Source organism: Zea mays, chromosome 1 (assembly GCF_902167145.1).
Source record: "Zea mays cultivar B73 chromosome 1, Zm-B73-REFERENCE-NAM-5.0, whole genome shotgun sequence".
In the NCBI taxonomy this organism is placed as follows: Eukaryota; Viridiplantae; Streptophyta; class Magnoliopsida; order Poales; family Poaceae; genus Zea; species Zea mays.
The window spans coordinates 213,314,499-213,331,680 of NC_050096.1; positions in this window are offsets into that span (position 1 = coordinate 213,314,499).

Below are 17,182 nucleotides of genomic sequence, written 5' to 3' on the forward strand. Positions count from 1 at the left end.
TAACATCGATTTGTCAATGTTATCCTTGTTTAAGACCTGACGCATATCATCATTTATATTGTAACTAACAAGATGCATGCCAGGCAAGTGGAGCTGTAGTTGCAGAACTGGGGGAGATATACCATGCAGATCGAAACTATATATTCTCCATAAAGCCTCTTGTGGTGATACCCATCTGGCATCTCTGAAGTTCTCAATCTCGTTAATACTTTGACCACCATCAACGTCGATCACAGTGACAGATGCCCTATCATGACCCTTATGAATGTACTTGTATATATACTTCACAGCCTTAATGCTTGAGCAAACCTCCACATTAATGTGGCAGTCATACATCCTCAATAAAGTAGGATTATAAGGAACAACCCAACGGTTGTCCAAGTCATGCCCCCTTACTCGTACTTTTTGTCCGTCATCTCTTCTTCTGTAAATGGGGTACGAGTCTTTGCCCTGAAGCGTTGTCTCACCAAATAGTCGTGGATAGTGACACTTGCAACTACCATTCTTCATACATGTATTTTGCATGTTGAGATGTCCGCATGGGCCATGCATCATGTGTTTGACTACCATATCAAAAAGTTCTGGGAATCTGTTCTTATCTGGAAGTTCTGCCGATATAACAGCGTCATACTGGTCTGGAACAATTAGCTTACTGCCTGTCTGCATGATAAGAAGGAAGTGTGCATGTGGTAGACCTCTTTTTTGGAACTCAATCACATAGACATGTGCTGCCATGACACCAAGTATGTGCTTTTTGAAGAGTTGATGCTTCAAATTGTCTAGTTTAGCCTTAAAAACTCGGACCACCAGATCACAACGGTCTTGTGATTTTTGACCTGGTTCTAGCTCGCTGGTTATCTCCTCCCAATTTGGATTGCATGTCATGGTAAGAAATATGTCCGGCTTACCGTACTTTTGCACGAGAGCAAAGGCATCCATGTATCGTCGCCTCATGTCTCTCGGTCCGCCGATGAAGGAAGCCGGTAGAACCCACAATTTACCCAATGCACTTGCTCGATGCTCCCCAGCATACACGCTATCCATCAGGCCTTGATAAAGATCAGCCCTGATTCTTGATTGGTTAAACAGTATGTAGTTCAGTCGTGTAGTCTCTAGCTTGATGTACGTGTCTACTGCGAACTGCTGGAACAGACGCTGACCATGCAACACTGTGTTGAAAATTTCACGACGCATCTGGAATTTGTAGCAGTAGTACTCACACATCGTAACATAGAGTTGGCCATTCGAATCTATTATACAATAAAAAAAATAAATTTTAGAGAAGACATTAAAGAACATTATGGCCAAAGCAACACCTTAGTAAAAGGTATTGAACACGGGCAACTAACCTGGGTTGTCGGAATCTGTGGATTGTCATCCATCAATTCTAGCAGTGTTGACACCGACCTTGGGTATGCCTGAATGCCAACCGAGCTCCCCTCTTGGGAAGAAAAGAGGATAAGCCAATGGATCATAGCAACCATGGTGAGGCTTTATCGAATAAAATGCATTGTCATTTCCGTACAGGGTAACTCCGCGTTCGAATTGACGGTGTAACTCAGTCCCCTCGACCCAAACAGCTGCCACTTCCGATGAGGTAGGTGTATTAAACGTTCTTTGGTCAAGCTTGTAGTCTGTGTTAAGGTCAATACAGTATTCATCAATATTTCCATATTGGCCAATACTTCTGAATGTCTCTGCGTAAGGATTTTCCCTTAGCAAGTTTGCTAATTTGGTCATCACATTCTGATCTTTAGCTTTGAAGACTTCGTCACGCGCAAGACGCATTCGATGCGATAAAAGAGGATCATCATCGTAGAAGTACAACTCCAGGTGTTTTGGATCACTTTCTCGACGACCAAAAGAGTGTATCCGGTGATATACCTGACCATGTGCTTTGAATGTATAAACACCATCTCTTGAACTTGCAAGATTTTGGTCATACTCGCAGTTGAATGTGGTGAATGAAAAGTGACCATTAAAAAATCTAGTGTTATCCAAAAAAATGTTGTGAATCAGCGTCCCTAGTTGTGTACAACAAGTGAAGCTCTTCGGGTGGTTGTGGCATCACAAGTTTGACCTTTCCCTGTTTGCAACAGAAACCAGGAGACTCGTACTGGAACCTTTTTGCTCCACAATGTGGACAATCTGACTGAGGTTGCAACATTTGTGTGGCGTCAGGTAGGTTTCTATATACAACATCGATGGTACCAAAATCATCTGAGGTCACGACCGAATTTTGATAGGTAATGTTTCCTCCCTCAAGATTATCAAGGTTACGTTGATCTCTTCTTCTGGCATATCGCTCTCGAGCGCGTGCCCGTGTATTCTCGAGCTGTTCAGTTGTCATACTCGCACGTCTTGCTCGATATTGTTGTCGGCGTGCTTCTGCGCGGTCTACTGATGCGTTAATAATCATTTTAATTGGTATGGGAATCATTAAGAAAGGAATGGTAAGTAACATATATTCTGTCGTACCAGCTATGTTTGCTTGGACGGGATATGTTGGAGCAAAGTGTGAAGGTTCAAGTAAGCAACTATTGTTGGTTGCACTGACATCTAATAATAATAACAAGTCAAATTATTATTAAATCAATTGCATGTAAGTTATGCTTGAACCTTGTATACAAGTGAAATCTGGTAAGATTTACCATTGTTCGGTTCGCCATGAGGTGGTGTATCGCCTAACGGTTGGTCTCTTTTACGTCTCCTTTGTTCTGGCGTCATATTCGCATACCGTTCTCTAGCACGGGCTCGTCTACTTTCAATTTGGTCATAAGTCATGCTCTCACGTCTGGCTCGATCTCGCTGTCGACGCACTTCCGCGCGATCATCTGGTACTTCATTAAAGTATGTTTGCAAGAGAATGGGTGATATGGTAGTCGATGGTGCACGTGTGTTAATGTTCGTACCATCATCATCAACCATAAAAAAAATATAAGTTTCAAATTAGTAATTTAGTAATGAATAATAATATTTATGCTTGGCACTATGTTTTAACATATTTATCATTAAACTAACCGTTGGATGTATGTCCTTGTAGTAAATTTGATATGGCAGTCGATGATGTACATGTGTTATTCGTACCATCAGTAGCAACTATAAAAATAAGTTTCGCATAATTAATAATAATTATATTATTATTATGTTTGACACTATTGCCTTAATATATTTATCGTAAAACTAACCGTTGGATGTATGTCCTTGTAGTAAATTTGAATATGTCACGGTACTTTGTGTCGATAGTGGAAAGGATTCCACACGATGATAGGGCTCTTCATCATTAGATGAAGATGTGTTACAACTTTCTAGGAGTGGGTGTGATGTTTCTCTGATAATAATTCCAGAAGGACCATTTGTGCAATAGTCAGAGTATCGTCTCTTTCTATTTTGAGATGACGTAGCAACTAAGATACAACCAAGAATTAGATGAGTTTGAGAAAAAATAGTTGTATTAAAATTAATATTTTACACTTAGTTTACAAAAAAATAAGATTATCAATGGTCAACCTGATTTTCCTTTATCCATAGAGTTATTTGGACGCTCCGACATTTGGTGATAATTCGATGAACTTGACCCTAAAAGAATTAAATAAAGACCGAAGCATTAGGGTGCTAGTGAAAGCGAGGAGGATTGATACGTGATAGCTGATTAAGATCGATGATTTGATGTTGAAAAGAATATGGTTGTTCTACTCGCTATTCCCGGTTCAAATCATTTCACAGACCAAACATTTGAGTCATTTGAAATAAAACGCACGGGCAAGGGAGTGATTATTTTCACAAATAAAATAATATAAGGTTTAATAATCTTCTTATTAATTCAATCCTGAATAGAACAAATTGCTTTTACAAATATCGACACATGTAAGATTTGGTCGATAGCACCAGGACATGTATTCTCTCATAAATATGTATTCTCTCATAAATACAGTTGTATTGAAATCATCACCATCTATCTACGCCTTTGTTCTTCAAGAAATCTAACAGCAAATTGACGATCATTCCACGCCATCAAAGCTTTCTGAATTGCTGCAATGAATGCTACATTTGATTACATCTATATATGTAATCCACTATATGATGTGAACAACAATTTCAATGCAGGTAATTTTTGAAATACTTACGTCCAAAGTGATGGTTATTGTGATGGAAAGGATTGAAGTGTATTGTTGTATAATCAGATGACTCGAGGCACTCTAGAATTACATATTTAAATATTCGTTACAATCATTGTAAGAAGAAAATAATGACAGATGTGTTTGAAAGACGGTTGATACATAAATTGTTATTACCTTGCCTTCTAAATCGTCGAAACATAGTCCCAATTATTATGCTACAATTCTCCTTAGCCAACACCCAGCGAAGTGCATTTTTGTTTAGCAAGTCACCCCAAACTTTAATGGCATGTAGAGACCACCTAGGATATCGATGTTGAGAGTAATAAATTAGTACTATTTTGAATATTTCATGTTTTACATATTATCGATAATTAACGTGATATACCTGGCATCCATGACAACAATCTTCCTGAATGGACCCCACATTGTGGGGTGAATTATATCTAAGTGGACTACAATAGCCATAATGTCTACAAAAGCACGACGAAAAATGGATTACTACTTTTTTGTGTACAAGGTATCGTAAGCTACCCAGAAGATTTTCACGTTCTTACCAACTAAAGTCCTATTTGGTAGTTCGGCAATATCTGCAAGACTCAAGAATATATGTTTTGGGAATGGCGGCATTTGAAATGGAACTGTGTACGGCTCCACGACAGTTTGTCTGGTGAGATATAATTCCATTGGACCACTTATATGTCGAAACTGATGTGCACCCATACTAATACTGAAATCTACATTGTGCATCTTGAAAACATGCTTTTCATGTAGCAAATTGTTGAAGTGCTTGACTGTCTCGTACGAACTTGTCATTGCCTCGATCTTGGCTCCCTAATATTATTCCAGCAGAAAAAGGCAGTGGTATGGAGATTATATAATTTTTTTGAAATTTTGAAATGGAACTTATGTGAATGTTAACTTACATTGATGTCAGACAAAATGAAATGTTGTCTGTCACGATAACGTGGTTCAATGGGGAATTTAACTTCTACTCGAGCGACAATACTGAACTTCCGTGGTAGCACATAATAATCTTCATCGCGATAGTCGTCGAACAACCTAAAACTATATTAAACACGCAAATGAATAATCGTCACAACTTTGATAGGTTTCATTCTATGTAACTATTCGTATATAACTTACATAGGCATCCTTTTTTGGCGGTCCGCTGCATTTCTTTCACGGTTCAGTACAGTCGGTTCCATCGAAACCTTTTTTATGGAAAATATGTTAGATAAACTTGCATTTTTAATTCAGTTTAGTAAAAGAGGCATTCAGTTCATTGTATTACTCATTTGAATAAATAGCTTTATCATGATTGGTAGATCCAGAATAGAAGGATGAAGAGAAGGGGGTGAGAGAGGATTCTGTACGGATGCAGGGGTTCCGTACAGAAAAGCAGCCTTCTATCTACCATTTTATCTAAAAAAGCATCGACCTCTATATACCGGTCGCATGCGTATAAACTTTATACCCCAATCAATACCCCCACCACACATCAGTTTGGCATTATTATATATTACTTAATCTGTTGCATATATAAATGTTTATTCCAATTCAATATAACAAGGCATGCTAAATCTTTATTAGCAAAACAGTCTAGTCAAATATATTTAACTATGATGGATCAATAAACCACATGCAATAATATATAACAATAGAGGATGACTGTCCTCAGTGATCGAAACACAAAATGTTGTTCTTAAAAATGCAGCTCCAAATGCTTTAGTAAATTAAACAAGAGTAAATCAAACAAAAGGAGGGATTGAAGCATGATAAGTCAACAAAAATATAGATAAGTAGACAGAAAACAACATTTTGTAGGCACACAAAAAAGCAAAATACACCAAAGAATTTTAAAGTACAGAATAATAATTACATTTGACCTCGACGTACCGTGCGTTGCCACCGAGATAGCAGAAGAAGGTGTCGATGAGGTTGATCTCGTCGACGATGTCCAAAACCAATCGAATCTCCACACCAGGATCACGATGCAAGCTTTTAAAAAGAACAGTTTCATATACTCAAAGGTTGACCTTCTAATGAAGCATTTAGTAAATAAGTACATCACAGAGTAAACTTTCGTAGTGATCAATTATAATAGTATAGTATAACACTCTTTTGCTTCAGTATTTATGTTTGGTTGGTCCTTTAAATTAATATCATATTTACATGATTAATTTACATATTTTCAAACCATAAGGCATCGTTTATTCAGTTCGTGCCATGATAGACCAGTAGGGAATGCAACAATTCAGAATTACGGCAAATTTCCAGGGAAACACTGTGCACATCTAACATCTAAGAATATACCTTCTGCCAATAATTAAATCACATCAGACAAAGTAAGCACATTATGGGTCAATAACAACAAATAAAAACAAACGGAGGGAGTATCAGCTATCAGTAGTTTCAGCGCTTCCAATATCAACAAATATAACTCGTCGTACATTGTCGAAATGCAGTCCAATCAGCTTGCTGAGATATTACATCATTGAAGTCTCTAAAAGTGAGCTTTTTAAAACTGATGCTTGGCCTATGATAGTATGTTTAGTGCGGATCACATTTTAGATACTGCATGGTTTTAGCTAAACATTGGTTTAGTTACTGTTTTTTATCATATACTACTTTAACACTGGCTGTTAAATAATCTTTTCGTTTGGGCCTGTCTCAAATTTAGCATGCAGCGTTTAGTATTGAATAGGCTTTACTGGATGCTGAGTGAGTATGTTTAACTTGGTAGTTTTAGGTAACCATGTTCTTTCCTGTGACAATCCCTCTATTGCGTAATGTCTACTTCAATATTTGAAAACAAAAAAACTTACTATTTAGTGCTTATGTTTGTAATTTTGCACAACTTGTTTGCTGATTGATCTAACAAAAAGTGGCTTCCTCTGCAATTGTCCTGGTAGATTGTGTCTATTCTTTTTTGTTAGTATTTTTTTGAGGGAATCAGGAGGGGCTGACCCCTATTATAAATTTATATAAAGAACAGAAAAAGCTCCAAATGAGTTTTAGGAAACAAAAAAGGTAACAAACATAGTAATTGTACACATGTCTTGCAGGTGAAGCTAAAATAAAGAGTAGAATTCCATATCATAAAATGATTTTAGATAGTGTGTAATACTTTTAAATGATCATTGATATATGTAACCATAAATTAATGGGTATCACCAGTTTGGTGGCTAGTTTCCTTATCATCCATTAATAATGTGAATTGCTATGGTTGTGATTCACAGACATGTTCTTGGTATTGATATTGACCCACAGTCACTTGAACTTGCTCAAGAAAATGCTGCTGATCTGGAGGTATGACAATGTTTTTGTTTTTCAGTTTTCCACTTTAACTATTCCTTTACTCTGAATTGGAGAACCCTTCACTTTATTTCCCCGCTTGTGTTTTAACCTGTTAATGGTTCTGACTTGTATCAATACCAAACTCTGTATAATATTTTAGATTTTTAGACAATATTCTCACATATATGTGGTGCAAAATGCTAACCTGCACCTTCCTGTCAAGGCTTGCTGAAAGTTGTGAATAACTGCAATACTAAATCACCTATTAGTGTGTTTTTCAAGCAAAGCTACCAGCTTAGTTGTTATTTCTTGGTAGTAGTATGTTGGATAATTTTTTACCTACCAACTGGTGATAGGTAAAATTAGATATTCTTCAATTTGAAAGTTCTGTTGTCATGTAAAAAATAGATGTATGGATTCTATGTTGTCATCCTGTGAGGGGCCGATTGCACATATTTACATGTTTGCAGCCTGTCCAAGTCTTGTAAGATGAGTTCAGAGGCCATGTTTGAGTTATTCTATATATTGAAGTCTTCCTTCCAGATAACAACAAGCAACAGCAGTTTTATATTCTTGATTCCATACAAATCATGCTAGAATAATCTATACACATGCATGGAAGAACATGTAACACACGGACCTGGGTTCCCAGCAAGAAGCAGCACGTGGAGGGACGACTCTTTGGACTTTATCTCGAGCAGTTCCGTCGCAAAGCCGCAGGGAATCGCAGCGAGCAGCCAGCAGCCAAATTGGAAGAGGATGGGTGGGGATGAAACCATTGATATAGGAGAGGGGCAGATCCGGTGGCGGTTGGGTTGGGGTGACCAGCGGCATGCACGGAGGTTGTTGGGAGTCCGGCGGCACAAGGGTTGCATCTCAGACCCGGATGGCTGGGTTCGGGGATGGTTCCGGGGACGGCACGCGCGGGTTCGCGATGGTTTCCGGGAACAGCGCGCGGAGTCGGCGGGGATGGCGGCTGCGGCTGCGGGGTCAGCGGAGATCGGCAGATTCGACGGATGTTACGGGAATAGCGCGCGGAGTCGGTGGGGATGGCGGCTGCGCGCGGAGTCGGCGGATGTTGCGAGGTCGATGGCTGCGAGAACGGGGATGGCGGCCGCGGGGTCAGCGGATCGGTGGATCGGCGGATGCTGCGGGATCGGTGGGTCTTGTGAGGTCTACGGATGCGGGAACGTGGGTCTGCAGGGATGGAGCTGCGCGCGGAGTCGGCGGATGTTGCGAGGTCGGCGGCTGCGAGAACGGGGATGGCGGCCGCGGGAACGTGGGTCTGCAGGGATGGAGGGTTTTTTTTTGTAAAATGGTGACACATACGTGCGACAGGTTGGATGGAATAAGAATAGGGTTTTTTTGTAAAAAAATGACGCACGACGACCGTTGAAACTGGTGCTTTAAGGCCCTGTTTGGGAGAGCTTCACTTCAAGAATTTCAATTTCGTTCGAACCTCTTTAACCCAAACGGGTTCAGCTCCACGAGCTTTAGTTTTAAAAAAAATCGAAACTAGAGGCATGTTTCATGAAATTCGTGAAGCTCCTTAGAAGGTGCTTCAAAAACACTGTTTTTATATCTCCTCATGAAGTTATACGAAAATTACCCACCATGCCACTGGTTACGCAACATGCAACTTCCGTTCTCTCTGGCGATAACCCACTAATCATCAAGGGTAATCAAGGAAACCCACACAAATCAATGGTACTATAGAAGTTGAAGTCCATATGCAAACCAAACGCTCCTGGAACTCACCTTAACAATTTCCTGGAGCTGTTTTACGGTGAAACTGGAAACCAAAGCTGAAGTTTTTGAAGCAAAGCTCTCCCAAACAGGCCCTAAATATAGTATATATATATATATATAATCGTACCAGACCGGGCCAGCACTACGGGCCGAGGCTACGGCCCAAGCACCGCACGACGCTCGTGCCGAGTTGGCCCAGACACTATTAAATGGGTCGTGCCTCGAACTGGCTCGCCAGACACGACCCATTTGGCCATTTATACCTCCGCACGATAATGATGATCCTTGTCTCAGTTGCCACCACCTCGTTCGCCATTCTACTTCTTTTCTCTCTCCCTCATGCCTCCACCTCCGCGCCACCCCATTCTCAGCGGAGGGCGTAGGAGCAGGCGCCTCCCCCCGTATTCGTCTGACACCAGCCCCGACACCGACTCGCGTAATGGCTATTGCACGTCCACGAGGATGTTTCACATCATGCGCGCACCATCGTTTTCGCCGTCGTCGGACGTCCCGTTTGTCTTCCCTGCCTTCACCCTATTCTTCCACCCCAACCTGCTACCCCCACCCACGGTCTTAGCGATGAGGAGTGCATGTCTGAGATATTGGACAACTAAGGCCCGTAGCGTGGCAGCAGTCAGTATATGCTACGGAGTTGGTGGTGATGTTGTGTCGCTTCGGCGGGTCTAGGTCTTGGAAGACACTCGCATTCTCTCGCCCTTCTCAGACTGACGCCTGGTGCGGGTGCCTCTTGATTTGGAGTTGCTCCGGCTGGGCTTTTTCTCCGCTTGCGTGCTCTCTCCCTATATATCTAGTGGTATACTACTTATGTCGCCTCCGGATGACAGGTCTTCGTCGTGTCCTTCTTCGGCAACGAACAAGTATGCCCACCTCTTCCCTTTCTCTCCTGCTCTACGAAACCTTAGAAGTGGGGGAGGCAAGGGATGGGGTCTCTGATTTGCTGCCCATGGTACCCGTGTGTTCATAAAAAATATTATACGAAGAGTGGAGACAACCAATAAAAGATCTTGAGATCTTTTTGGTGGATAATTTACGTGGGTATCGTTGTGAGCCGTCGCAACGCACGGGTAATGGACTAGTTGTCCTTTAAAACTAACTATATAGTCATTGCATATAATAGGTTAGCAATTTTGTTGACTGCAAGAACGTTGAACAATTATTACTGGGCCCACCCTCATACTCGTATTATCTCACCACTTGTTTTGGAAATTGTGCTACAGTTGGCTCTTAGTCGATTGATAATTAGCAGCCCACTTATTTTTCTTCTCTTCTCTCTCCTCCAATTTGGCAAAAATCTGATATGCCAAACCATTTAGCCTGCTTACATCATCCTATTATACTTGCTCTTAAACATAGTTGGCGCTGATTTCTTCACACATGCATGCTCATTTTCTGCCTTTCCCACGTAGTGAGTTAGCTAGATCCCGCACACTATTTTTTCCACTTTCCCGGGCAGCGAGGTAGTTAAGTCTAACGTGTGTGACACAAGCTTCCCGTCCATCATCCGACCACCACCGCCCCATTGTTGCACCACCGGACCATCGCTCTCCCATAGGAGGTGTCGACCGACTCCGCCCTCGACGTCTTCTGCTCTCGACCCCACCGTCAGCCAGTCCCGATGGGAATAGTGAAAGCTCCCTTGTAGGTTTTGGTGTATCGATAACAACACAAATAAAGGACTAAACAAGGTGTTAAGTGTTGAATATGTTTTAATGAAGAAAATACAAGGTTCAACACATGGAGTCAAGTGCGATATACCATATAAGTTGACGTGGATATGGATTATGGGTATCACATGTGAAGATAGTGAAGGATGGACATTGACTAAGTGGGAATCGATTCGCATGGCTTGGAGACAATGGATTGAATTGAGGATGAAGACAAGAAGGACCTCGAGATACTAGAGCAAGGGAGAAGGTCAAGGTGACTGAGATACCTAAAGCCAAGGTGAAGAAGAGGTTTTTGCAAGAGATCAAGGTCGATCAAGATGAGAAGAGAGAATACCACTACACATGGATGTGACTTACAACTATTGAGGTAATTCATATTGGTTTATGGTTTAAGTTATAAGGCTCAAGATCCTAGCTCAAGTGGAGTCATGGTTACAAGAATGTGTAGAAGTGTTAAAGTCAGAACCTAGAAGGGTCTAAAGAGCTAAGTGCACTTTGATTTGGAGTTCGGGTCACTCCTATGTTTGGAAATTTTCTTAGTGACATTGGAAGGTGTTGGAGCTCAAGGTATGGCTAAATTGATTAAGTTATGTGACTTAGAGTTTTGGAGTCCAACATCGAGCTCAAATAGGCCAAAAGGAGCAACATGATGAAAATGTTAAGAATGAAATGTCTGAGCATTTGAATATGTCGCATACACCTTTTACAATATTATTGGCACTTTGGTTTGCACTCTAACTTGGTTTTCAGTGAAAGTGTAATTTTGGTCCTTGTTTGAGGAGAAATAGGAAAACTACGGAGAAAAAGAGAAAGATGTGAGTTACTATGTGTCGGCGTTTCGACCCCGGGGGTCCCTAGACCGACGAGTAAATTTGTCGCTACGCGTCCCAGCCCAGATGGGTTGGCACCAGATGGAACACAAGGGAGAAACGTGGCTCGTGTTATCCCACACCAGGGGGTGTGCTCATAGTAGGGGTTACAAGCGTTCGCGAGAGAGAGAAAGAGAGTGAGCCTATTCGTTAGCTCGTTCTCCCGCGCGACCCTCCCCCATGAAGGCCCTGGACCTCCCTTTTATAGATGCAAGGAGAGGGTCCAGGTGTACAATGGGGGGTGTAGCTATGCGCTAACGTGTTTGGCAGAGAGGTGCCTGAGCCCTGTGTACGCGGTAACGTGGCCGTCGGAGGAGTGCCTGAGCCCTGTAGAAGCACAGCTGTCGGTGCTGCTGGGATCTTGCTGACGTCTCGTTGCTTCCGTAGGGGGCTGAGAACCACCGTCGTCATGGACGCACGCGGGGAGCCATCATTACTTGTTACCGGGGCGAGCCAGATGGGACGCCGGTCTTGTTCCCCCATAGCCTGATCTAGCTAGGGGTAGGGTAATGATGCATCCCCCGTGGCGCGGTCGGTCCGAGCCCAAGGTTGGGCGAGGCGGAGACTCCTCCTGAGGCCGAGGCCGGGGTCGGGCGAGGACGCGATTCCTCCCGAGGCCGAGGTTGAGGCCGAGCCCTGGGGTTGGGCGAGGTGGAGACCACCTTCTGAGGCCGAGGTTGAGGCCGAGCCCTAGGGTCGGGCGAGGCGGAGACCTCCTCCCAAGGCCGAGGCCTAAGGTCAGGCGAGGCGGAGCTTCCTGTTGCGCCTGAGGCTAAACTTGGCTGTTGTCAGCCTTGCCCGGGTGGCTGGCACAGCAGTCGGAGCGGGGTGAGCGGCGCTGTTTTCCTGTCAGGTCGGTCAGCGAAAGGGCGAAGTGATTGCGGTCACTTCGACCTTGCCGACTGAGGCGCGCGTGTCAGGATAAGGTGTCAGGCGATCCTCGCATTGAATGCGCCTGCGATACGGTCGGTTGGAGAGGCGATTTGGCCAAGGTTGCTTCTCGACGAAGCCTGCCCGAGTTGGGCCTCGGGCGTGCCGAGGGTGCGCCCACTGCCTGGGGAGGCCCTCGGGCGAGACGTGAATTCGTCTGGGACTACTGTTCCCGCCCGAGTCCGGGCTCAGGCGAGGCGAGATCGTGTCCCTTGGGTAGACGAAGCCTTGACCTGAATCGTGCCCATCAGTCTCTGCAGCTTGTGCTGATGGTGGTTACGAGCCGTGTTTAGGACTGTTGGGGGTACCCCTAATTACGGTACCCGACAATAGCCCCCGAGCCTCAAAGGGAGTGTTGGTACTCGCTTGGAGGCTTTGCCGCACTTTTCTGCGAGGGGACCGGCCTTTCTCGGTTACACTTTGTTCCGGTGGGTGCGCGCGAGCGCACCCGCCGGGTGTAGCCCCCGAGGCCTCGGAGGAGTGGTTTGACTCCTCTAAGGTCTTAATGCCTTTCGTGACGCCTCGACCGGCCTAGTTGTTCCCTCATGCGACCTGATTGTAGCCCGGGTGCATGGTCAGGTTCCGAGTTTTTAGGCTGGTTTGTTGACGCTGTCAACGGTTTGGCCGTAGCCGGGTTTGCGAGAGCAGCCCCCGAGCCTCTGCACGGAGCGAGAGGACGATCAAGGACTGTCTCGACTTTTATTATACGCCCCTTCGTCGCCTTTCCGCAAGGAGGAAGGGGGGGGAAGCGCCATGTTGCCCTCGGAGGGCACTGAACATGGTGTCTCCAGTGAGTTGCTAACGGGTGATCCGAGTGGACGCCCATCCCCCGTTCGATAAGGGTCGGCTAGTGGCCCAGAGGCGCGCTCCAAAAGTACCTGCAGGTGATTTGCCGGACTTGGACCCGTTTGATAGGGTACGAGGGCTCGATGCCTCCCTCTGGTGGGATTCCATTATAAAATCGCTCCTGCTGGTCTCGGAAATGTCCTAGGGTACCTCGGGAGCGTAGCCCGATCCTCGGCCATGTAACAGACGTACCTAGAGTCATCCCTCACTCTGCGAGCTCTAGGGCGGCCGTCGAACCCTTTCGAGGGGTCAGCCTTCGAACCCCTAATCAGTAGTGGGCGCGGAGCCCGAGTGCTCTGAGGCGGCTGTCGAACCCTTTCGAGGGGCCAGCCTTCGAACCCCTGATCAGTAATGAGCTTGAAGCCCGAGTGCTCTAGGGCGGCTGTCGAACCCTTCCGAGGGGCCAGCCTTCGAACCCCTGATCAGTAGGAGGGCTCGGGGCCCACTTCCTTCGCGGAGAAGGATCCCTTTCGAAATATCCCCTTTCCCAGTCCCTGTAGCAAGAGAGAGAAAGGGGAAGAGGAAAAGGATATGAATTTGAATGGTGTGGCGCACCTTTTTTGACGCGGACATTATGGCGGAGGTGAAACGACGCCCGCTTCGCCTGCCAAAGGTGTTGCTTGCCCTGCCGAGGAGTTAATGCGACGGGACGGGTGATTCGCGTGGCGGCCGTTGCGCGTGCGTGAGTCGTTCGAGGAACGGGCGTTTCGCCTTCGAGTTTGAATTTCGCGGCGGGTTCGGGCGAAGTTCTGAATGGATCTCGCCCGGGCCTTTATATACCCGGAAGAGGGGCCGGCGGAGGCAGGAGAGGGACGGGCTCCCGAGGGAGCCGTCGCCGGAGACGCCTGACGACGATGACGATGATGATGATGATGATGATGACGAGAGCGACAACATGGCGGCCCGTCTTGGCCTCAGCCCGGATCTGAGGCTAGGCCAGGGGTCGCCGAGCCAGCCTCCAAGTGGGTTGGCGCCATCAGAATCTGGGGCCGGGACATCAAGGTCCCGGTCCGAGGAGCGGGGGCAGGCCGAGGGGTACTTGACCCCTTGGCTGAGGTAATTGAGGTGACTCCGGGGAGTCAGGTCGATCCGCTCGCTCCCCAAGAGCAAGTGCCCACGCCGGCTGCACAGGAGGTTGATCCTCGGGCCGTTGTGATGATGCCTCGGCAGGCCGTCCCTTCGGCGCCTCAGGCGCCCGAGGCGGGAACGGCGCTGAAGCCGGCAGCGAGGCAATCCTCGGCAGCGCCTGCGGGGACTGAGGCCCGAGGGGCCTCCCCGCAGGCACGATTGGCCTTGGTCCGGAGCGGGTAAGTATCTGAGGATACCTCTGTTTTGGCTCTTTCTCCGTGTGCCCTGATCCTGCTTTATCTCTTTCTTTCAGCAAACGGAGGCAAGGCTCGGTCGGTCTGGCCCCCTGAAAGGCCCTTAAGGCAGTGCCAGCTTCTGCAGCTAGTGCCGCAGCGTGCCATGCCGGTTGGCTGGCCTCCACACAAGACGCCCTCGAGCGGGGGGCCCAGGCGGCACGAGTTGCCATGGGGCAAGCCTCCCAGGCTGACCCCTCCATTGGGGCGGCCATCGTGCCGGGGGAGGCTACTGATGTGGCCGCGGCCCCGAGCCCACCTGACGTGTTGCCGGTGCTGGCATCAGCTCCTGCCGAGGCCGTCGCTGATTTGCCCGTGGAGCCGCCCGTCGCCGCTGATGTTGGGATGGCTGAGGTGCCGCTGCTCGAGGTCGTCCCCGACCACCCCAGTCTCGGCCATAAGGAGAGGACGGTCGCCGTTGCCAAGGTCGGTGATCGGAGGCCCGCCTCCTTAGCCGAGGGGAGGCCCAGTACATCGACAGCGATGGTACCCGATGTGTCGACTGCAGGGGGTCCCGACGCCTTGGAGGAGGGGCGCGCAGAACCGTGGCCCATCTTGGGGAGCGGCGACCTTATCCCCGCGCGGCGCAACCCCAATGAGTGGTGTGGGCAGGCGCTCTGGTTCTGGAGCCGCGGCGCCTCGGAACCCCTCCTCCTCCTCAACGATGAGCGGGAGGAGCAGTCTCGGCACGAGCTCTGTGAGTATGCCGAGGCGGCGATGGGGTCGCTTCGGTCGACCATGGAGATCCTTTCCAGGGACGTTCCCAGGGTCCTCCAGGTAAGGATTTTAGGCATACCCCTTGCGCGACCAGGGCATTCTTTGTAACACCCTGCTTCCCTTCCTCAGGAACTGGCAGATGTGAGCACCGCCAAGTCGCTGTTCATCCGCTGCGAGAGTGGCGTCTGGGGTTCGCTGCGGTCCCAGAGGGCCGCGCTTGCCGAGGCTAATGAACGCCTCGCCCAACGGAGCTCCAAGGTGGCGGACCTTCGGCTGCTCTGTGATGAGCTGGAGGCGGAGGCAACGGCGGCGTCAGCACGGACGGAGGCGCAGCAGCGGCAGCTGGAGCTTGGCCAGGTCATTGACGAGCGGGACCAATCTCGAAGCCAGGTTGCCGAGGCTATAGGCCGGGCTGAGGCCCTTGGGGGTCAGCTGGCCGAGGTGTCTGCTCGGGTCGGAGCCCTTGCGGAGGACCTAGCCGTGGCCGTCGGGTCTGCTCAGTCCGCCCAAGCCGTAGCCTCGGAGCAGCGTGCCCGGGCCGAAGGTACGTTTCGGCCGCTTTGTGACTTTGATTTAGCTTCATTCTTCAACTCGTGTCTGAAGAATTTTGTTCGGTTGTCTGCAGAGTTCGAGACGGCTCTTAACGAGTCCGTCAGGGCGCTTGCCCAAGCGGCTGAGCAGAAGGAGGCCGACCGCGTGGCCATATCCGAGGCTATCTCGGCCTTTTGCTAGGCCTTTGGCCTCGATGATGTCCCCTCGGGTAGCTCCCCCCAGAGTCGCCTGTGGGCCTTGGGCGGCCATGTGCGCAGCAGATTCCGCGGGGCGCTGCATCACGGCGTTAGGCGGGCCTTCGCCGTGCTCGCTTCCCACTACGACATGGATCTGGAGCGGGTCATCAAGGGGTACTGTCTACCCGATGAAGATGAGGCTGCCTTAACCGAGGTTCAGAGGCTTGACGCAGCCGTCACGGCCCCAAGCGCGGTGCTGGCGTCCTCCTTCGAGGTGGAGATCCTTCCGCTCGCATCGTCGTCTTGGGCCGGGCCAGATATTGCCGAGGGTGGAGACGACGTCGAGGGTGTCGCTCCTCCCCCGGGCGATGTCTGATTCTGCCGGAGCAGTTTGTTTGGAGTATGCATGTGTTTTTCACGGCCGCCGAGGCCTAAACATCTTACTGTCGTGTTATAAAGCTGTGTTTCCTTTCCTCTCGTTCCGAGTATCCAGACTTGTTTGTCGGTAGCAGAATTGCTTATCCGAGCAAGAGTTACTTTTCGCGGAAGGTGGCGAGTGAGGTATCCGTATCCCGGAGGCGTAGGAGTCCCTCGGCTCGGTCGGCCTTGCCGCTTACGTGTGCTCTTACTCGCTTGCAGGATTCTGTTATCGATATAGTCGGAAAGCACGAAAGTCGTTTTGGTAGAAAACTTTTCCGAGGAAAATTTTGACGCAGAGGGGGTTCCCCCCTTCTAGCCCTCGAGGGAGGGTCGGGCTTTGCCGAGGCAAGGCTGACCCTTCCTTGACAGTTAGATTTTATTTATGTATGTAAAGAGAAAATGAGGTATATGAACGACTTGAAACATCTTAAGGGTAGAAGCGATGTAGCTGTTGGA